Source organism: Martes martes (genome assembly GCF_963455335.1).
Source record: "Martes martes genome assembly, chromosome: 4".
NCBI lineage: Eukaryota > Metazoa > Chordata > Mammalia > Carnivora > Mustelidae > Martes > Martes martes.
In genome coordinates, this window is record NC_137891.1 from 118,122,983 (window position 1) to 118,146,534 (window position 23,552).

The 23,552-nt window shown below is 39.1% G+C and overlaps 1 protein-coding gene across 3 annotated transcripts in view; it reads left to right on the forward strand.

Annotated features, from left to right (window-relative positions):
- The first annotated feature begins 4,088 nt into the window (after positions 1-4,088).
- The window catches only part of LOC308341538 (uncharacterized protein), a 204,795-nt gene continuing 185,331 nt past the window's right edge, over positions 4,089-23,552 (forward strand). For 2 of the 3 annotated variants that reach the window (XM_080801568.1, XM_080801567.1), the window contains exon 1: positions 4,089-4,131. The gene's annotated coding sequence lies outside the window, so the exon portion shown is untranslated. Of the gene's footprint in view, positions 4,132-11,243; positions 11,367-23,552 lie in introns of those variants that run through there. The other variant, XM_080801570.1, reaches the window with a different exon arrangement.

Below are 23,552 nucleotides of genomic sequence, written 5' to 3' on the forward strand. Positions count from 1 at the left end.
TCTCACCTATTTTGTAAGGGCTTAGTTTAGTTGCAACCTTGTAACATAATACATGAATCTACTTAAGTCAGCCTAAGCAAACTGCACAGTAGCCCAGTAAACTGAGCAATGTGACCCGCCCCTGTGGGCTTCTGAGTAGTAGGTTTCCTGTCCTTTTCTCAGGCTGCTTTGTGTACCTTATGGGACATATGACCATTTGAAAGGCAGATTTATGGGGGAACTAGAACAACTTATATTAAATATTAACAAACTTTTAAATTTTTTTACATAAACTACATATGAACAGAACTAATATTTTTCTCCCCTATGCAAGTATATTGCTATATGTATCCCAGATTAGCAGCTGCCTTTCAAACACTGATCCTGTTCTAATGTAGATCTTCTTGGGTGATGGAAGTACCTGAAAAAATTATGTCCCTCAGTATGAATTAAGTCAACTTTTTCAGAAATAGACTTCAGAAGGGTGTGAACATGAGTGAAGTGAATAGTCCCGGCCCTTGGTGGTGATGGGTGGTTATTCTGAATTCAAGGCAAGATGGAGAAGATAATGTGCAAAACTGGGAAGCTAGGAGAATGTAACATAAATTCTGGGATTTTGGACCAGTAAGTTCCTTCTTCTTACTTCTGTAACAACTCAAAATTGTAGCACAGGGCAAAGCAGACACCCCAGTTGCCCTCTCATCCCAGTTCAGAGAAAAGCTCTGTACCAGGCCCACCAGAAGGAAAGGTGTTGGGCCAGGACATAGCCCCCAGCCACAGCCAAGGCATTTGGTGATCTGAGCCTTAAGGATGGTATTGTTCCATGGATGATTGGTTACCATCCTTGGATTATGTATGTAGTCTGGCATTCCTTATGAGGTCTGAAAGACCTAAGTGTTCAAATAGCTTTTCCAGACTATGGAAAAAGACTATGGGGGAGGTTGAGGTGGCTGTTTAGTTTAACTATATTACAGTAAGGTCCCACACGCCACTATTTTCAAAGACTTTCCCAATCCTCTCATGAGAGTTACTGGGGTTGATGACTTTCTTCTTATTCTGTCTTGAGCCTGGCAGCACAAGTAGGGAATTTGTTCTTTTGACTATATTGATTGCTGGGCCATTAGGGTCATCATCTCACCTCTTTCCCCTGTTTTCCTCTTGTTTAACTCTCTATCCCTCCCTGTTGAATCACTACAACCAGACCCAGGAGGTCACTACCAGTAGTTGACATCTTTATGGTATTCACCATCACAAATGATCACCATCAAATAACCTAATTAGATCATGGCTCCTTTATAGTTGACGCTGAGAGGAATAAGATGGGCATTTTATAATATGACATTTTAGAGCATTTATGTCTTTCAACATCTATCTGTTCCCTGGAGAAAACATGTTCTCCCTTGCTGAGTAAAAATACATCTATTTTCTGTAAATCCTGAATGCCACATCAGCTTATGTTACACTCCATGAGATGAAAAAAACCCCTCAATGTAGCACATGGAAGATAAAGTCTCTACTCTGTTTGTGCTGAGTCTGATGCTGATGGATGAAAACTTATTAGAGGAATGTGCTCACCATGCTTGGAGACTTTGCTGTTAACAGTTTTCCATATCTCATTTTTCTGATATGAGTCTTATTTCAGAGAATGCAGATTAGATGATGAAAGACTGAGGAAAAATTCCACTGAAGAGAAAAAAAAAGGATATCTCCCCCAAACGTGTATGCTTTTTAGATTGATAGAACTCAAAGGTGAAGAGCAACCAGAGACAATACATTTTCAAGTCCTCTTTCTCTACAGAATCCAAATAAGCACCTCCAATTCCAGTGGCTCTGCACCAGTAAAAGCAGTCCACGAGACACAGAAATAAATCGTAGAAAATCTTGTTAGCTGGGGCATGGTCAGTTTTGGTGAAAACTCTAGATTATGGAACTTTGAATATATACCCAGTGCTTTAAAATCTAATAGCACTGTACCTATGGAGAAGCCAGACGTTAGCACACTGAGTCATCAAGACTAGATAGTAGAACTCAGGAGAACATGGAAAAGACCTTCGTGGCCGTGTGGAGACAAGCTTCCAGAAAGCACACATAAGGTGCTTCATCGGAGGGCTTCGCATTTCTCGTAGAACCTCATCTGGACCATTGTGTTTAAAATAAGACACTTTACTAGAAACACCAAGGACGTACTAATAGATAAAGAACCGCGATGAGAAGGGAGAGATGAAAAAATATTAAAGGCCAGCATAAATACGATAATCTAACATGACTTAATATAGGAAAAAACTGGTCTCGGAAGGCATAATGCAATTATTTTCATGATGGTGATTTTGAATAAATAAGAATGGGTTAAATTATGACTAGTGCATTCTGTTTGATAAGGCAGATAATTGTGTAATGTATTTTTCCTAAATCCTTTCAGAAGGGTGTAATAGTAATTTGCACGTGTTGAGCATTTATTGGGACAAACATTGATCTGAAGGCTTTTTTATACATCATTTCATTAAATCCTCAGAGCATCATTATGAAGAGTTACTATTGTTATTCCCATCTTACAGATAAGGGAAATGAGGCAAAAGACATTAATGTGCCCAGGCTGGGGGCAGAAGAGACTCAACCTCAGCCACCATTATTTAACCACTGTGCCTTACCTCTCTAATTAAAATAAATAACTGTTGGTGCTTAAAGTCAAAATCTTAGTTGTCTGGAACTTTTTCTGGTATGGATTCCTGTTGATGCAATATAAATGAGACATTTATGCATATATTTAAATAGTTTTAGTTACAACTAAGTTCCAATTACGTTACCTAGTAAAAAGTGTTTCTTGAGACTTTCTTAAGTGATAAGTAGGAATGTTTTCACGATTAAAGCTTTGAGTATTTTCTGTAGGTGGAGGTTTACATACAGTGTGAAGGTAGCTTCAAGGTTGACAACTTGGCTGTCTAGATACTTAATGCTGAATTTGTCCTAGATCTTTAGATTTACAAAATCATTAAGATTTGTTTATGTTATTCCTTTGCTTTGCAAAAATATTTTTTTCTTAACAGACAGTACAAAGGTAAACTTTAGCTTTGCTCCTGTCAGAATTATCTAATTTCTAATTAGGGGAGCCTGATTTAATGAGATTTTCCTAAGTAGTTTGGATAAGCCTTGGATGACTGACTTTAAGTAAGTGATGTGGCTTTTTTTTTTTTTAATAGTTAATCATTTGTTGCTTTCATAATTGATCAGTCCAGCATTTCTCATAGAGCTGGGTAATTAGGCATTTGTTATAGACACTGGGACTATGAGATGAGGGATGAGAAAGGAGAACCCAGAAGGGCTGAAGCTAACCCTGTGGTGCTCCACTCCTCTGCAGGCTGGGAGGGGGCAGGGCAGTTGCCTTGAGCAGCAGCAGCAGCAAGGCCTGCCTGGGACAGTGTATATCACCAGGCCACCAGGTGAGGGGCCTGCTCACTACCTCTGCTAAATAGTGGAGCTTGTCTATACACTCGTGTGAGCAACTTGGTGAAGTCAGTTGCTAATACTAGATGCCAGTGCAGTTGCATTTCTCCACTGTTTTTTTTTTTTTTCTTTTTTGTACACAGGACCATTGAAAATCACTGAAAACTAGGGAGGAGCAGACGGCCACCTGAGAATGTTATCGGCCATCATACTATTTTGAGGTGATGAACGGAAGCACAGAGTAGAATATCCTGGATGTCTCTAACAGTTTATCAGAATTGGTTAAGTTCAATGAAACGCTTGGAAAGTTATCCAAGAACTGGGAAACAGAATGCCAATCTTATCTACCAAGGTGTTGGTTTAATGTTGTTTTAACCGGAGTATCCATTAGTCATTTTCATGAGCTTTAATAAAAAATATTGTCAGAAAGTGACTGTGCTTTGGGTCTTCCCACTCTCTACGCATCTGTGGAGTGCACAAATCCCAAAGGCAGTGCCTTTAGGGAGGGCCTGGTTTGGCAGGTTGGAGAATGTACTTTGAACAGGCGAAAGACAGCCTACCACAAACTGCAGTTCAAGCCTCACACGTCAAGACTCGTGCTCCCAGAACCCATTTCTTTTAATGAGTAATGAATTACCTCCCCTGTTTTCCTGAGCTTCAGCCCTTTTCCAAAGGGCTATGCAGAAAAGTGCACTGATGTGGAACAACCAGGTAAGATGAGACAGGCTGTTCAACCCATGTTATTAAAGAAATTGGTTCACCTTTTTGATTCTGTGTCATTGTAGTTTCAGCCATTCATTTGTTCAATAAGCAGTTTGGTATGTTCTGGGAAATAATGAATATTGATCATAAAATCGATCACTTATTAAGAAACAGACTAAGGGAAATTGTTTATCCAATCAATTGTAATTTTTGATTTGTTATTTATATTTTCCAATTTCATCCACCCCTCCCTGAGGCTCTCCTGCTCTCAGGAGCACCAAGGGAAGGGCATATAGACACTGGCTGGAACTTCCCAAAGAGTACAAAACCCAGTACATTCATTATAGATCATGTTGGCTGAAATGGCCCATAATAAAAGGGAATGTGATTGAGAACTGCAGACACATTGCCTCTTGCACCTGTGGCTATTGGGCTGAAACTTTATATAGTAATATGATTTTTGCTAAAAAGGGTGTGTGCTTGCTGTTCATGGTGTGTAAGTTCATGGGTCGTGCTTTGGAAGACAGAGTAGTTGTACACAATTAAATGTTTATACAAGGTAACAAAGATTTTAAGCAAGCCTGGAAACAGAGGTTGGTTACTTGGGATATATATGATATTTGTTTTACTTGAAAGGTTCCTGGTTGGTTTTGTTTTTTTTTGTTTTTGTTTTTGTTTTTTTTTTACATTTTTGGTACAGTAGAAATAAGATGCATCACTCTAGAATTTTCTGAAGCTTTAGCAGGGAAAATGTGCCCAGTTGAGGCAGGTTTGAAAGAATGAAGTGATGTAATGTGTAGCTGGATCTTCTAGGAGTAGAGGGAGTGGGGGAAAGGCACACATATCATTCAAGATCCTGGGAAAAGGCACCATTGTCCTATTGTGCAAGTTATTGATGTGTACTTTGATGAACCCTCTGGGGAAAGATTGAATGAGTCCCACGATGAAACAGCAGACCAGATCGCCATTCTAGATGTTCTTGTTAAAACGAGGAGTGAATCGGGGCAACCTCAGAGCATATGTTTCTAGTTTCATTTTTCACTTATGTGGAAAACCAGGTCTTGAAACCAGTGTATAAACTAATCTCATTCCTGGTAGAAGTGAGTCCAACTTTTTGCCCTTTTCCCACAATGCATCTAAGGTAGAGAAAATGTAACTGCGTTCCCAAGTGGCTAATTAACTTTCTCTGGGATTTGTAAGCACCAGGTGAGTATATTGCTCATGCTCATACTTCATCTGAAATGTGATTTTGAATATCCCTCTAGCCGGCTGCAGAGACTGATGAAAATTGCCTCTCTTTCTCGCTCTCCTTTTTTTCCACCCTGTTTTCCAAGCCTTCAAGATTGGAGACCTTCATAGCCTGTGGTAGTGGGTCTGATTTCCAACTGAAGTTTCAGGTTTTGATGTCTAGTGCTTATCCTAATGGCTGCAGAAGCTAAAAATCCTTCGTTAAAGAACTAAACGAATTGTCAATTTTATTTTACTAGTTGGACATCCCACTTGGATTTATTTTTAGACTTGACGCGTCTTTTGTCTTTCACCTGCTTTTATCTATTACCTTCAAAGTTTTCCTCTGTGAACTAGTCTTCAGTTTAGTTCATTCAGATACATTCTTGTCATAAACCTGCATTCACTATGGGAGCAAGGACTACTAATATGCAATGCAATAATCTTATGAGCATTAGATCACAATGAGTCCTTAGGACCATCTCTTCAGAATGATTTCTTTTTTTAAACTATTTTGTCTTTTTATTTACTTCTTCCTGTTTACTTCTCCCTCTCGTTTCTTTTAGCCTGCCTCTCACAGAACAAATCATCACTTGTCTCTTTCACGTCCAGTAACTCAGTGCTCTCTGGATCTCTCCCTTTTGCCTACAAACCATGGCTTTTCCTCTCCTTATGACCCTGGAGTACCAGCCCACCCACGCTGCCCACCCTACTTCTGCCCTTTGAGCCTCATTATCAAAAGTCTTACCTCTGCTCTTTTCTCATACTTCTCTTCATTCTCTATGCTCTTTCCTTCATTCCATCTTACTACTCCAGCCCTACCCTGAATGCATCCCGATTCGTGTTTTCAGCCCTCACCCCTCCCTTGGGCTCTAGTGCTATGTTTCTGACTCTTTATTTTCAGATTTTTTTAAACCCACAGTCATCTTCCCAGTCATCCTGGTTGTACTAGTACTTCTTTAACTGTATAAAGAAAATTATCTTCACTAGGATTCTTCTTGGGGACAGCCCAGTTGATGCATGTTTGCAAGAAGTGCTTGGAAAAGTTCATCAAGATGGGTGGTGAGCACCTCACAGGGCTGCATGGGTAGCAGTATGGCAGCTGACCTCTTCTCTGAGGTGGACAGCTCCAGATGGGAGCTGAGCTGTGAGCTTTTCTAGGCATGGCCTTGGGGTGTTGGCCTCTGCAATGTCTGGTGAAGCAGCCAGGTCAGAACTGTGTTGCTTTGTGTCATAAAGGACCTGATACACTTTAAATTCTCAAGAGAAAAATCTGGAATGGGATATAGGTAATAACAAGGCTAGACGAAACGTGGGAGCTTGAAGACAGAAAGGTAAAGAGAAATTTGATGTAAATCTTGTTTCAGATATGGGGTGAAAAAAACTTGGGAGAATTTATGTGTCTGTTTGGGGATCTTGAAGCTATTGACTACCTTGCTGTGAAACGTAAGGAAAATCTCCACCTCAGTGAAGACTCCATTATGCACTACTGGGTTTTGTTTTGTTTTATTTTGAGACTGAATTCTTTGGAGACCTTCAGTGAGTGCTGAGTGCTGAAGTTGGGTTGCAGAGGATTTAAAAATGAGACACTATTGCGGGTGAAATGATTGGAAATAGAGAACAGCTACTCAAACCTCACCCCACTCCCTGCTGTATGTCTTACTTGCTATAGTTTCCTCCACTCCCTGTTGTCTGACACCACTCTGCCTCACTCAGTGACATTGGTTATATGCCTCTGAAGTGATTTGAGTCTACACCCTCAGACATTAAGTGGCAATTTTAATTTATTATTTCCTTAAAGAGGAAAGTTAGAACTCTCCAAAGACATGTACTTGTAAATTATATACAAATCACATGTAGAGTCATATATGTAACTCTTCAAAGCTTATTCTGTGTACTTGCTTTAAGGAAATATTCCACTTTTCTCTTATCCCTCTAAGTTTCAATATCCCAAATGGAAGCTCCAGCACTGTTGAGCTGTGTCAGACTTCCTGGGCCATAAAGAAAGAGGAAAACCCCAGGGTCCATGGATGTTGTATGTACAGATGCATGGACATAGGGACAGGCACTCACTCCAGCAGCTGAGCAGTAGACTCATGGAGACCTGAAACATCATTTGGGAAACTATCCCAATGGGCCAGGAGCAACACTGCCAGTATGCCATTCTTGGGTGGCAATTTTGAGTCGTCTTTGCTGCTCCATCTGCTTTCAGGTTCTCTCCATTCTCTACTGTTAGGTGGCACCTAACCAGCACTCAGCTCTTGGTGACTAGTTGTCCCTGTTTTTAGGTGTTAGGTGCTGGTGCTTTTACTTTCCTTTTTGCCCACTACATTTGTGAATGGCTTTTCTCCCTACTCTCATTCTCTGTATCTAACAGCTTCTAGGTCTGAATGGCTTCTAGTTCTTTCTAGCTTCAGTTTTCATAGCTGCCCTTGTGTCTTTCAGCGTGCATGACACATTAATTACTCTTCATAGATCTTTCCATATGACACCTTCAAATCTCCCAAGGTGAAGATGTGATTGACTGGTGTTCAGTGTATAGTGACCCCACTGGTTAGAATTTTGCACAGTCACTGCATGGGCTTCCCTTGCTCCTCAAGTGACTGACTCTGGAGCAGGGACTGATTCCTGGTATAGACATGTAGAATAAGGATTTCAGGAATAGTGGCCTCAATAGGAATAGCAGAGTAACCCATGAATGAGGAACTAGCTCTGGCTTTATTCAGAAGTTGGCAGGTCTAATAGGTCCTCTGGGTGAACAATTAATTCTTTACCAATTTTTGTTTAATTTAGAAAATATTTTACATTATTTATAGATTGTGTCTACAAGACAAGATATATTAGAGATTTTAATTCTCCTATGAAGTTGTTCACCATGGTAGTAATATCTGATGATGTCTAGGATATCAAAGAATCATAACACTGAAAGTGGTCTCAAATCATCTGGTCCAGCAGTTCTCAAGTATACTGATCTGAGGGCTACTTTATAACCTTAAAAATTATTGAGGACTCCAAAGAGCTTTGGTTTATGTGAATCATATCTATCATTATTTATTGTATTAGATATTAAAGTCAAATGTTTATTAATTCATTTAAAATAATGTTAATAAACACATTGTCAGTGAAACATTTTTGTGAGAAACAGTACATTTTTATCAGTGAAAAGCATGGCAACGTTTTACTTATTTTTGTAAATCTCTTTAAGACCTGATTTAAAGGAAGATAGCTGGATTCTCTTACCTGTTTCTACATTTAACCTGTTGCAATATTACATATGTTAAAAGATACACTGAGGGACAGTAAAAGTTTCAAGAGTTTATTTGAGCCAAAATCAAGTCACACTGGCCAACTCTAACCCCAAAGTGGTTAGGAGCACTCCACTAACAGGAGCTAGGGGTACGGAGTTTAATAGGGAAGATGCAGAAGCAAAGAAGTTACTCGATTAGCTATAGCTTCAGTAATGGCCTTATTTGGGAAAGTCCACTCAGCTCTTGGTGACTAGTTGTCCCTGTTTCCTTTTCTCAGATTCCGTGTATGGACAATGGCTTAGGTTTTGATCACTTATGCAGGCTAACGAGGCATTAACACCACGTCAATCTCATGGCCTCCTCATGTGGCTTCTGGACAACTGCACTGAATACTTGTGAGCAAAGGAGAGTAAAATAGGCAGATGACATCTGAGTATTACTATGAAAAGCTTTTTGATCTCTCAAACACCCTGAAAGGATTTCAGAGACCTCTAGGCTCCTTGGAGCCTAGATTTTGAAAACGAGGAAAGAATCTCATACAGGAGAAAGGCTCAGAGACTGGAAATGACTTGCCCAGGGGTGCACAGTAAGTCGATGGCAGAGCTGGGGTTAGGATTCAGCTGTCCCATCTCTTCATTATATCAGGATCCAAGTCCCAAAGAAGCAACTTTGCCCATGTAGGGACCAAGGGATCTGATACAATGCCAGGTCTCCACCTATTTTCTACTGTGGAAACTTGGCTTCAGATAGTTAGCTAGGCTCTGGGAGTTGAAGAGGGGTGGTTACATACCACTAGAAGGGGCACAGGCATTAGAACACAGAATCCAGGAGATCTCACCCTCTTGATAGCCTGTGCGTACTACAGTTTCATTTGGAAGCCTTATGTCCCAAAGGCTTATTACAGACAAACAGATCAGGACTTAAGAAGACATAACTGGTTCACACCAGTCCCTTCTCAACATTTCTCAGGTTAGATCAGAGGGGGCAATTCCAGAAACCCCATTCTCCATTATTGCCTTTAATTTCCCCATGGCCCAAGACTAACATTGTCCTCTCCTTTGTTGTGCTCTTGGCAGAAAGCCATTCCCTCATGGTTAGACTTAATTGGAATGCAAGCTAAAGGGGGATGGGACAGGCTGCCAAGTTGTGCCACTTCCCTAAACCAGTTCTTTGGGGAATATCTGTGTTCAGTTGATATAATGATGTAATACAAGGCTTATTGCATGGTACGTAGTATTAAAGGAAGAATGCAGTTTAAAAATTCCTTAAAGTTAATTTTGAAGAAACAAAGTGCATATTTTACTCAAATTTTTATTTGAACACATACATATATATGTACATATATGTATATGTATGCTTGTCTGTGTGTATATATGTGTGCATATATGCATATGTACACATATATACACACCCATACATATATATTTCAACCTCAAATTAAATGGTCTCTAAATAATAAATACCCTTTTAGAACAGGTGCAGGTGCTTTTAGAGAAACCTCTGAAAAATATCAAAATCAATCAGTTTTAAACTTAGAATTTAAATCATGAACTTGCTATGGACAGCCTCTAAGTATATGCATTTCAACACATAAGAACTTCTGACTATCTGAATAAATGATTAATTTTTAGAAGTTTTCAGATTTAAAAAATAAAATGCTATCTGTGTATCAAGTGGATTTTTTCCCTTTCGAATGAAGAATTTCCATGGTATGCAATCTTTATGCCTCCCATGTGGGAATATAAGTGTCTACGTACATTTTCATCTCTAAGTATTTATACTGTTGAGATTGTAGTTAATTAACCCCTGTGCTATGAGGTGGGATTACACCCTCTTCCAATGCAAGTTGGAGGAAATGGCTGGCCAGTATTCTGTTATTCCATTTTCTGCGTTGTCTGATTTTGCAGAATATTCTAATCTTCTCCAGATGAGTGCAGTTGCAGTCCTTTTTGCTTGACAGCCAAAGACAAAACACCAAGCTGTCCAGAAGATCGAGTGCCATTTTATTCCTCTGTCGACATTCCTGATGAGACGGGCAAAACATCAGGAAATTCTCCCGAGAAGACTTTCTGAGCTTTCATAATATTAGGACTGACATTTTCTAACTGAACTAGTATACCATAAACCTTTCTTTCCATGAAAATCTTAATAAGCTTTCCTTACCAAAATAATTATACAGGAACAACGTTTTGCCCACTATCCACTGACTAAACTAAGAATGTTTTTCTCATCTTTGGGATTTATTTTTCTAAGTTTTCACAGGAATTTTGGAAGTCCCTTATGTGTCTCTTTAGATCTCATTCTCTCAACTTTATGTCTCCCATGTAATGATAACCTGAATTTTTAGTTAACCATTCCTTTGTTTTTTCTGTTTGATATTTTTCAACTTTATGAAAATGGGATTATGTGCTACACATTTTTCCATGGCTTAAGTCTTTCTTGACATGTTATGAGATTGAGATTCAGCCATTACTTGAGATTCATTCATTACTGCAAATTCTGTATTTTTCTAAAACATAAAAGAATCAGCAGTATCTAAGTGGTCACTTCTCTGTCATGTTTTGTCAAAAAACTCACCAAGTTTTAGTCACTTGGTCACTTACTCCTGTCAGGTTGTACATGTTGTGGTTTATTTTTATTTTATAAAGGCCAACATGACTTACCCAGGATGAGTTGAGAGGCTTTCAGAGGCCATGGCTATCAACCACAAGCAAAAACATCTCTAAAATGCCATGTGTACTTAAGATTCAAGTATGTTTCCCGTGACAGGTTAGTTTAAAAATTGGGTAAATGTCTTCTGAAGTATGTATAAGAAGGGGAGAATGTGAAAGAATAAAACAATAGCATTTATAGTCTTATATAGGCTAACAAGAAAAAAGACATTTTTACACATTGGAGGCCTTAAATGTCCCAGTTCCAATGAATCGGTCCCTGACAGTTATGAATGGTGGACTAGTTGCATTAAAGCAATGAGGGAGCTAATGGCGGGTTTGAAACTGGGATTGAATAAATCATCAACTGAATGTATAACAGTGCTGGGAGAATAGGCCAGACCCCGTGCAGCCATGTGCTCCCTAGTTGCCTGGAGACCGTGAATCTCGGGCATTGTAGAAATATCAGAAATATGTTTTTGGTTACCTAAAATTTCCTAAATTCTTTAAAATTAATCATATTTAAATATTAAATACACTTAGTGTAAAGTCCAGTATATGTTTTTCTTAAACTAACACTGCCACTATTATATGCAAAGTGTTCATGATTATATGTAAGGCGTTTGGAGCAGCCTTAAAATTAGGGTGTATATATATATGAAGTCTTAAATGGAATTGACCTTTCATATCACTTTTGAATAGGTATAACATGACTACTGCGCTACCTTCCAGAATCTTTTCAGTGATTATATAATTCCTCCAATATGGTATCATTAAACTTGTAGGAGGTGGAAACCATTACAAAAAGTCCATTCAAATTTGTTAGAACGCCTATGAAAATTATTTATTTCATTTATACATGTAAATAATGTAACCAAAATACAGAAAGAGTTACTAAAATATAATTATGTACTAAATTAAAACAGTGTTTTCATTTTGCCTCTCTTATTATGACAATTGAATAGTATATATGCTACATGAACTAGATGTCTGGTCTAAAGAGCAAAGATCAAGAAGTGAGTGTTTGGAACAGTAAATTATATGTTAAAAATCTATAAATAGCCTAATAAATATATTCTTGTGTGTCAAAAGCAGAAAATTGCAGGCTACAAAGTGGATTATCCAAGTGGTGCTGTTTTGAATCACCTTTGGAACAGTGCACATTGTCTCATCAAGTTTTATAGCTTCTTTGTGCATATAGAACTTGTTTTTTTTTTTTTAAATGGGCCCTTTGAAATGTATTTTTTTCTTTTATGTTTCATTTTATTCCCGAATTATTTGAAGTGACTTACATCTTACTCGGTTTAGGAGTGCAGAAGTTATAGTTGAGGTCATCGGTAAAAAGAGAAAATGTGAGTAAGCAAATGAAAGCCACTGACCAAGAATTCACAGAGCATGTGTCCACGGCCTTGTGTATTTGCTGGTGTGTTTGCTATCAAACCACAGATACGTCTCTGAATTTCCTAGCAACTGTGGCAAGGAGGGGAAAAGCTCTTGGTTTTGTGATGTATATTAAAAAAGGTGGGTTTTTTTGTTTTGTTTTGTTTTGGTGATGCATAAAAAAATCAGTCTAGTTTTTCTGTTACTGAGAGCTGGAAAAAGTTTTTTTTAAACTTGTATAGCTATATATATAATTTATAATCTGTAACCTTTAGGTTGCCCTTAAAGTTATCCCTAAAGTCTACCCTATCTTTCAGTGGACATTTTATGCTTTCTTAATGAGTAAATAGTTTAGAAACAGTGGGGCTCTCCTCAGCCTTAGAATAAGGCTGCCTCCTGTTAAAGCCATAGGAGCCCCAAACAAACAGAATTTGTGTGAATTCAGGTAATGCCATAACGAAAAGAGATCTAATCGTAATCCAGTGGCCTCAAATGAATTTCGTTTTTCTCTGGCATAATGATCCAAAGTAAAGATTCCAGGTCAGCAAATGGCTGTGTTATCCATTCAGGGATCCAGGTTTTCCCCTCCATGTGCTCACCATGCTCACATGTGCTCACCATGCCACAGTGTCTTATCATCCTCTTCATGGTGGATATCAGGTTGCTGTGAAACTTAAGTAGTAGCAAGAGGGAGACTATTGAGAAAGCAGACCTTTACAGAAGCTCAGCCTGGAGGTGGCACATTTTATTTCTCTTCCTAGTCCATTGGTGAGAACTGTCATGTAGCCACCCCAAGATTCAAAAGGGGCTGCGAAATATAGACCAGCCATGTTCTTGGGGAACAAGGAACAACAGATTTTGGCAGAAAACTATCTTTTGGAAGGAATATTTTCAGAGCAACACTCTCAGGTCTTATCTATCAGTTGAATAATTAATAGAATGTTATGTTCAACTTTGGTGCTCTTGCCAGCAGAAATGTAGAGAAACTAAAAGTAAACTCATTTCTTCTGGTTCCCATTTCCTTCTATGCTCTTCATTTCTTTCTCATGTTCATTCATTTAATGCTATTTCCTAACTTTGTGTGTTTTGTATTCCATAATCAGGTTGGTTTCTCTTCCTTTCTTAATCTCCTCCATACCGTTCATCAGAATCTCTGATAACAATACCCCTGTAATATCTCCCAAATCTATTACACTTGGCCATTTCCAGCAGTTAGGGTATGCCCTCTTGTCTGGATCACTGCTTCTTAAGTAGTCTTTCTGGCTCCAGTATCCTCCTTACTCATCCCATTCTAACCATAGCGACTCTATATTCCCTTCATTGTTGACCGTGAATCTGTCACACTCAGGAAACTGTGCTGGGGGAACAAAGATGAAACATATAGGAAAACTGCCCTCCAGAGCCTTGCTTTAGAGGAAGACAAGGCATGCACTCAAATAAACTACACTATAGCATAAAAGTTAGTAATGCAATTGGAGATCCCAAGGTTTATAGTGAATCACCCACCAGAGGAACTTTATGATATCAGTTTTTTTAAAAAAATTTTTTATTTTTTATTAACATATAATGTATTCTTACCCCAGGGTTACAGGTCTGTGAATCACCAGGTTTACGCATTTCACAGAACTCACCATAGCACATACCTTCCCCAATGTCCATAACCCAACCACCCTCTCCTCACGCCCCTCCCCCCGGCAACCCTCAATTTGTTTTGTGAGATTAAGAGTCTCTTATGGTTTGTCTCCCTCCCAATCCCATCTTGCTTCATTTTTTCCTTCTCTACCCACCAAGCCCCCACTTTGCCTCTAAAATTCCTCATATCAGGGAGATCATATGATAATTGTCTTTCTCTGATTGACTTATTTCGCTCAGTATAATACCTCTAGTTCCATCCACATTGTTGCAAATGGCAAGATTTCATTTTTCGATGGCTGCATAGTATTCCATTGTATATATATACCACATCTTCTTTATCCTTTCATCTGTTGATGGACATCTAGGTTCTTTCCATAGTTTGACCATTGTGGACATTGCTGCTATAAACATTTGGGTGCACGTGCTCCTTCAGATCACTACATTTGTATCTTTAGGGTAAATACCCAGTAGTGTGATTTCTGTGTCATAGGGTAGCTCTATTTTCAACTTTTTGAGGAACCTCCATGCTGTTTTCCAGAATGGCTGCACCAACAGTGTAGGAGGGTTCCCCTTTCTCCACATCCTTGCCAACATCTGTTGTTTCGTGACTTATGAATTTTAGCCATTCTGACTGGCATGAGGTGGTATCTCATTGAGGATTTGATTTGTATTTCCCTGATGCTGAGTGATGTGGAGCACTTTTTCATGTGTCTGTTGGCCATCTGGATGTCTTCTTTGCAGAAATGTCTGTTCATGTCCTCTGCCCATTTCTTGATTGGATTGTTTGATCTTTGGGTGTTCAGTTTGATAAGTTCGTTATACATTTTGGATACCAGCCCTTTATCTGATATGCCATTTGCAAATATCTTCTTCCATTCTGTCAGTTGTCTTTTAATTTTGTTAACTGTTTCCTTTGCTGTGCAGAAGATTTTGATCTTGATGAAGTCCCAATAGTTCATTTTTGCCCTTGCTTCCCTTGCCTTTGGTGATGTTTCTACGAAGAAGTTGCTGCAGCTGAGGTAGAAGAGGTTGCTTCCTCAAGGATTTTGATAGATTCCTTTCTCACATTGAGGTCCTTCATCCATTTAGAGTCTATTTTTGTGCATGGTATAAGGAAATGGTCCAGTTTTATTTTTCTGCATGTGGCTGTCCAATTTTCCCAACACCATTTGTTGAAGAGACTTTTTTCCATTGGACATTCTTTTCTGCTTTGTCAAAGATTAGTTGACCATAGAGTTGAGGGTTTATTTCTGGGCTCTCTATTCTGTTCCACTGGTGTATGTGTCTGTTTTTTGCCAGTACCATATTGTCTTGATGATGACAGCTTTGTAATAGAGCTTGAAGTCTGGAATTGTGATGCCACCAACTTTGGCTCCCCCCCCGCAACATTCCTCTGGCTATTTGAGGTCTTTTCTGGTTCCATATGAATTTTAGGATTATTTGTTCCATTTCTTTGGAAAAATGGATTGTATTTTGATAAGAATTGCATTAAATGTGTAGATTGCTTTAGGTAGCAGAGACATTTGTTCTTCCAATTCATGAGCATGGAATATTTTTCCATTTCTTTGTGTCTTCCTCAGTTTCTTTCATGAGTACTTTATAGTTTTCTGAGTACAGCTTCTTTGACTCTTTGGTTAGTTTTATTCCTAAGTATCTTATGGTTTTGGGTACAATTGTAAATGGGATTGACTCCTTAATTTCTCTTTCTTCTGTCTTGTTGTTGGTTTATAGAAATGCAACTGATTTCTGTGCATTGATTTTTATATCCTGACACTTTACTGAATTCCTGTACAAGTTCTAGCGGATTTGGAGTAGAGTATTTTGGGTTTTCCACATAAAGTATCATATCATCTTCAGAGTGATAGTTTGACTTATTTGCTGATTTGGATGCCTTTAATTTCTTTTTGTTGTCTGATTGCTGAGGCTAGGACTTCTGGTACTGTGTTGAATAGCAGCGGTGATAATGGATATCCCTGCCATGTTCCTGACCTTAGCAGAAAATCTGTCAGTTTTTCTCCATTGAGAATGATATTTGCGGTGGGTTTTTCATAGATGGCTTTGATGATATTGAGGTATGTACCCTCTATCCCTATGCTGTGAAGAGTTTTGATCAAGAAAGGATGTTGTACTTTGTCAAGTGCTTTTTCAGCATCTACTGAGAGTATTATGTGGTTCTTATTCTTTCTTTTATTAATATATTGTTTCACATTGATTGATTTGTGGATGTTGAACCAACCTTGCAGCCCCGGAATAAATTCCACTTCGTCATGGTGAATAATCCTTTTAATGTACTGTTAGATTCTATTGGCTAGTATTTTGGTGAGAATTTTCGCATCTGTGTCCATCAAGGATATTGGTCTGTAATTCTCTTTTTTGATGGGATCTTTGTCTGGTTTTGGGATCAAGGTAATGCTGGCCTCATAAAATGAGTTTGAAAGTTTTCCTTCCACTTCTATTTTTTGGCACAGTTTCAGGGGAATAGGAATTAATTCTTCTTTAAATGTTTGGTAGAATTCCTCTGGGAAGCTGTCTGGCCCTGGGCTCTTGTTTGTTGGGAGATTTTTGATGACTGCTTCAATTTCCTTACTGGTTATGGGTCTGTTCAGGTTTTCTATTTCTTCCTGGTTCAGTTGTGGTAGTTTATATGTTTCTAGGAATGCATCCATTTCTTCCAGATTGTCAAATTTGCTGGTGTATAGTTGCTCATAATATGTTCTTATAATTGTTTGTATTTCTTTGGTGTTGGTTATGATCTCTCCTCTTTCATTCATGATTTTATTTATTTGGGTTCTTTCTCTTTTCTTTTTGATAAGTCTGGCCAGGGCATTATCAATCTTATTAATTCTTTCAAAGAACCAGCTCCTAGTTTCGTTGATTTGTTCTAATGTTTTTTGTTTGTTTGTTTGTTTGTTTTTTTGGTTTCTATTTCATTGATTTCTGCTCTGATCTTTGTTATTTTTCTTCTCCTGCTGGGTTTAGGCTTTCTTTGTTGTTCCTTCTTCAGCTCCTTTAGGTGTAGGGTTAGATTGTGTATTTGGAACCTTTCCTAAGAGAGGCTTGTATCACTATATATTTTCCTCTCAGGACTGCCTTTGCTGTGTCCCACAGATTTTGAACAGTTGTGTTTTCATTTTCATTTGTTCCCATGAATTTTTTTCAATTCTTCTTTAATTTCCTGGTTGACCCATTCATTCTTCAGTAGGATCCTCTTTAGCCTCCATGTATTTGGGTTCTTTCTAAATTTCCTCTTGTGATTGAGTTCTAGCTTCAGAGCATTGTGGTCTGAACTTATGCAGGGAATGATCCCAATCTTTTGGTACTGGTTGAGACCTGATTTGTGACCCAGGATGTGATCTATTCTGGAGAATGTTCCATGTGCACTCGAGAAGAATGTGTATTCTGTTGCTTTGGGATGGAATGTTCTGAATATATCTGTGATGTCCATCTGGTCCAGTGTGTCATTTAAGGCCTTTATTTCCTTGTTGATCTTTTGCTTGGATGATCTGTCCATTTCAGTGAGGGGGGTGTTAAAGTCCCCTATTATTATTGTCTCATTGCCGATGTGTTTCTTAGATTTTTGTTATTAATTGGTTTATATAGTTGGCTGCTCCCATGTTAGGGGCATAGATATTAAAAATTGTTAGATCTTCTTGTTGGACAGACCCTTTGAGTATGATATAATGTCCTTCCTCATCTCTTATTGTAGTCTTTGTCTTAAAATCTAATTGATCTGATAGAAGGATTGCTACCCCAGCTTTCTTTTGATGTCCATTAGCATGGTAAATTGTTTTCTACCCCCTCACTTTAAATCTGGAGGTGTCTTTGGGTCTAAAATGAGTTTCTTGTAGACAGCATATTGATTTTTTTTTTTTTTAAGATTTTATTTATTTGACAGAGAGAGCACAAGTAGGCAGAGAGGCAGGCAGAGAAAGAGGGGGAAGCAGGCTCTCTGCTGAGGAGAGAGCTGGATGCGGGGCTCGATCCCAGGACCCTGAGATCATGACCTGAGCTGAAGACAGAGGCTTAACCCACTGAGCCACCCAGGTGCCCTGATGGGTTTTGTTTTTTTATCCATTCTGAATCCCTGTGTCTTTTGATTGGGGAATTTAGCCCATTTACATTCAGGGTAACTATTGAGAGATATGAATTTAGTGCCATTATATTTCCTGTAAGGTGACTGTTACTGTATATTGTCTCTGTTCCTTTCTGGTCTATTACTTTTAGCCTCTTTGTTTAGAGGACCCTTTCAATATTTCCTGTAGAGCTGTTTGGTGTTTACAGGTTCTTTTAGTTTTTGTTTGTCCTGGAAGCTTTTTATTTCTCCTTCTATTTTTAATGATAGCCTAGCTGGATATAGTGTTCTTGGCTGCATGTTTTTCTCATTTAATGCTCTGAATATATCATGCCAGTTCTTTCTGGCCTGCCAGGTCTCTGTGGATAAGTCTGAAGCCAATCTAATATTTTTACCATTGTATGTTACAGAATTCTTGTCCTGGATTGCTTTCAGGATTTTCTCTCTGTCACTAAGACTTGTAAGTTTTACTATTAGATGACAGGGTGTGGACCTATTCTTATTGATTTTGAGGGAAATTCTCTACACCTCCTGGATTTTGATGCTCGTTCCCTTTGCCATATATGGGAAATTTTCTACAACAATTTGCTCCAATATACCTTCGCCCCCCCCCTTCTTCTTCTTCTTCTGGAATCCCAATTATTCTAATATTGTTTCGTCTTATGGTATCCCTTATCTCTCGAATTCTCCCCTCGTGGTCCAGTAGTTGTTTGTCTGTCTTTTGCTCAGCTTCTTTATTCTCTGTCATTTGGTCTTCTATATCACTAATTCTCTCTTCTGCCTCATTTATCCTAACAGTAAGAGACTTCGTTTTTTATTACACCTCATTAATAGCTTTTTTGATTTCAGCTTGGTTAGATTTTAGTTCTTTTATTTCTCCAGAAAGGGCTTTTATTTCTCCAGACAGGGTTTCTCTGATATTTTCCATGCCTTTTTCAAGCCCAGCTAGCACCTTGAGAATCATCATTCTGAACTCTAGATTTGACATATTACCAACGTCCATATTGATTAGGTCCCTAGCCTTCGGTACTGTCTCTTGCTCTCTTTTTTTTGTGGTGGGTTTTTCTGCCTTGTCATTTTATCCAGATAAGAATATATGAACGAGAGAATAAAATACGAAAAGGGTGGCAAAGACCCCAGAAAAATTGTGCATTAACCAAATCAGAAGAGACCCCAAATCGTGGGAGAAGGGGTAAAAAGAAGTTAAAAAAAATTAAAAAAGAAAATATATATATTAGACTGGTGAATAGAGCAGAGCCACACACCTGATTTTGGGAGTATTTAGGTCTCTTAGAAGAGACTACCTCCCAAAATTTTAAAGAAAGAAAAACATATGTGTATGTGTGTGTGTGTGTGTGTGTGTGTGTGTTTGTATATGTAAAATATATAAAAAATGTATTAAAAAACATATATGTATAAGGGTAAACACGGTGAAGGGATGGAATTTGACTGTAAAGATGAAAATTTTTAAAAAATTCTAAAAATGGAGTTGATAAGATAAGTTGGTTGGGAAAAGAAAGAAAAAGAAAGTGGAGAGAATTTGCTCAGGCTGGAGACTAGAAAAAACCCTGTTCTAGATTTGGGGTATATTTTGATCTATTAGAAGAAGTTGTATCCCAAAATTTTTTAGAAGAAAAAACCCTATGTGTATATAAAAAATAAAGTTAGATACAATGAAGGATAAAATATGACTATAATAATGAAAGTTCAAAAAGATTTTTTTTAAGAAAGGTATTGTTAAGATAAAGTAGTTAAAGAAACGTTAAAAGAGGAAAGAGTAAAAGTTTAAAAAATTAGAATAAGAAAAAATAAAATTAAAAAAATTTAACTTTGCAAGACTAAAGAATCATGAGGAGAAAGCCATGAATTCCATGCTTTGCTTTCCCCTCCTCTGGAATTCTGCTGTTCTCCTTAATCAGTGAGCTTGGTTCTTGCTGATCTTCTGGAGGAGAGGGGCATGTTTTGGTGATTCTCAAATGTCTTTGCCCGAGGCGGAATTGCTCTGCCCTTGCCAGGGGCTGGGCTAAGTAATCTGCCTGGGTTTGCTCTCAGGAGCTTTTTTTCCCTGAATGCTTTTCCTAGAGCTCTGGAGGACGAGAATGAAAATGGTGGCCTCCCAATCTCCGGGCTAGAGGAGTCAAGAGCTCGGGGCCCCACTCCTCAGCGTGCCCTCAGAGAAAGGCGCTCAATCACTCCAATCTCCTTGGTCTCTGGCCATGCTCTGAGCTCACCCGGCTGTGACTGAGCATCTCTGTCTCTGGCACACAGCCCTGCCTGGAGTCTCCATACCCAGTAGATCCCTGCCACTCTTCCAGGGGGTTCTCCCTGGATCTGCCACTTGTGGGGTCCCTGCTGAAAGAGCAGTGGCCTGAATGTGCCACAGATTACAGTTTAAGGTAACCCCGAGCTGAGAGCTCACTCCTCTGCTCCGTCTCTGTAGCCAGCTTCCTCACTCTAATACCTGTGAGCCCTGTGACACTCAGACACCCCTGATCCTTCTGTGACCCCGCGGGACCTGAGACCACACTGTCCGTGTGAGGGCTCCACCCCTGCTTAGCCTCTGGAGTGATGTCCCTCAGTGGAGCAGACTTTTAAAAGTTCTGATTTTGTGCTCTGTTGCTCTGCTGCTTGCTGGGAGCCTCACCCCCCGCCCCGCCCCCGCCGTGGTCTATCTTCCCATTGCTTCAATTCACTTCTCTGCAGGTCCTACCTTTCAGAAAGTGGTCAATTTTCTGTTTCTAGAATTGCTTCTAGAATTTCTTCTTCTCCAGTCTCCTGTTGGATTTGTAGGTGTTTGGAATGGTTTGGTAACTATCTAGCTTATCTCCTGCTACTTGATGTCATCTCAGCCTGCTACTCCTCTGCCATCTTGACTCTTCCCGAGTCTTATTTTTTGAATTTCCCTGGAAAGATGGGAAAATAAGTTTGGGGCCTGAGTCCTACAAACTTTAGGGAGAAAATAGTAAGTGGAGGGCGCCTGGGTGGCCCAGTTGGTTGGGCAGCTGCCTTCGGCTCAGGTCATGATCCCAGACTTCCAGGATCGAGTCCCACATCAGGCTCCCGGCTCCTTGGGGAGTCTGCTTTTCCCTCTGACTTTCTCCTCTCTCATGCTCTCTCTCACTCATTCTCCCCCAAATAAATAAATAAAATCTTAAAAAAAAATAGTAAGTGGAGGAAAATGGCCACATTAGCTTTTTGAGAGTGATGCTCCAAGAGCCCCCTGAACGCAGGGAGCAGAGAGACTGGTATGACTCGGGGATACATGGTTGTGGTGGGTCTAACGCTTTCTCCTGGCCTAGCCCCTGAGGATTTGACCTATGTTCCATGAGAATGAAAGTGGTAAATATAAAAACATTACACTGGGAGCAAGAAAGGGATTGTTTATTCATTCTAAAGTCTGAATAACCAACATTTTCTGCAATGATTTTCATCTGAGGAGAGGAAAATCTGTTTTACTGCCAGCAGCGGTAAAGCCTGGCTTGGGAACCACAGCAGGTACAACAGGTACTGGGTACAGGGAAGGAAACCCACAGACACGTTCTGTCTTGCCTTCATACCTTGGAGGACTAATTTTTAGTCCAGTGAACAGGGTTACTGGTGAGTTAGGAATATGCAGCAACTGTTTAATCTTTTCTGAAGTCTTTATCTTCCTGTGGCCAATGGGACCAGAAGGATTCAATGATTCTAGTTCAATAGGTGCACAGAGTAGGAAGGCATGATTCCTTCTTGGGGTTACACCTAATTTTATTGAAAAATATAAAGAGCTGTGTAGAAGTCATCTCCTATATTATCATGCTAAATTTGAGTTCATTAAGGGAGTAACCACATTATCATATAGGATGCTTTGAACTGCTAATAATAAAATAACCCAATGCAAGTGGCAAGTGATTTAAACCACAAAGGAATATATTAGATCACATAATAAGCAGTCCTGAGGTTGGGGGTCCTGGGATTAGTGAATTCAGTGGTTCAGTGATGCCACCAAAGACCCAAATTCTTTCTAATTTTCCTTAATGCCTTTGTCAGCAAGTCAGCTTCTTTTATAGTTGAATGAAGTGTGATAAGAAGAAGGGATTCCAGGCAGTGAAATGGCATGAGTGAAGGCACAGTGTCAGGGGGCCCGGAGCAATACAGGAATCAAAAATTGTTTTATTTGACTGAAACATTGTGATTAATGGGAGCTTTTACTGGGAAAAAAAAAAGGTTTTGGGGACCAGACATTGAATGTGAAACTAAGGAATTTGGACTTAATTCTACACAGATGTATTTCAGCTGGGACAGTGATAGGACCAACAAAGTGCTATAGGAAGATGAATCCAACCAGTCAGTGGTGTGGGCTGGAATGTAGAGAGCCTGGAAGTGGCCTAAACTGGAACGAATCATAAAACAATAATGCAAGCAACTGGAGATGAAGGTCTGAAATGGGGTAGAGGAAGGGAAAAGGTCAGGAAAATTGTGAATACAAGAGCCAGTGCAGAGAGAATTGAAAGAATTTGTCCACTAGTTGAGTGGGAAAGAAGTGAGGTGTTGAACTAAATCTGAGATGTCATTACTGCAGATAGGAAACACAGAAGGGGTGTGGGAAACAACATTTGTTGAGTATGTCCTCTCTACCATGTGTAGTTACCTTCCATGATATGTCATATGGAAGATTTTAGTATCCTAGTGTACAAAGGAGGAAACTAGGTTAAGGGGAGAAATTTAGGAAATGTTCTCATCATTAAGCAAATGGAATAGCCATAATTTGACCTGGTTCTATGTAATTTCAAAGCTCTTGCTTTATGCACTCTACTTTCTAGGAATTGAGGAGACTAATTTGTTTTTATTGATTTTGCTCTTTTGCTCAAAAGTCCTCAGTGGCTCTGCATTGCCCTGGATAATAAATTCCAACCACTGTTGCATGACATGCAAGGACACCCAAACTTTGACTTTAACTTGCTTTTCCAGCCTGATCTTCCATTATTATTTGGAATTCTTTGAGTACACCAAATGCTTGCTTGCTTGCTTGCTTGCTTGCTTGCTTTCTTTTTTAAATATCTCTCTGTTCCTTTTTACATAGTTTCTTTTCCCAGAATGCATTTCCTCCATTCTTCTTCCTGTGGAAATTACGTCTATCTACTTCCTCCCTCAATCCTTTTCTGATTATTCATTTTTATTCACTCTGAACTACCAAGTACTTTATTTGTGGTTTCCTTAGTAACACATTTTTATACTGTC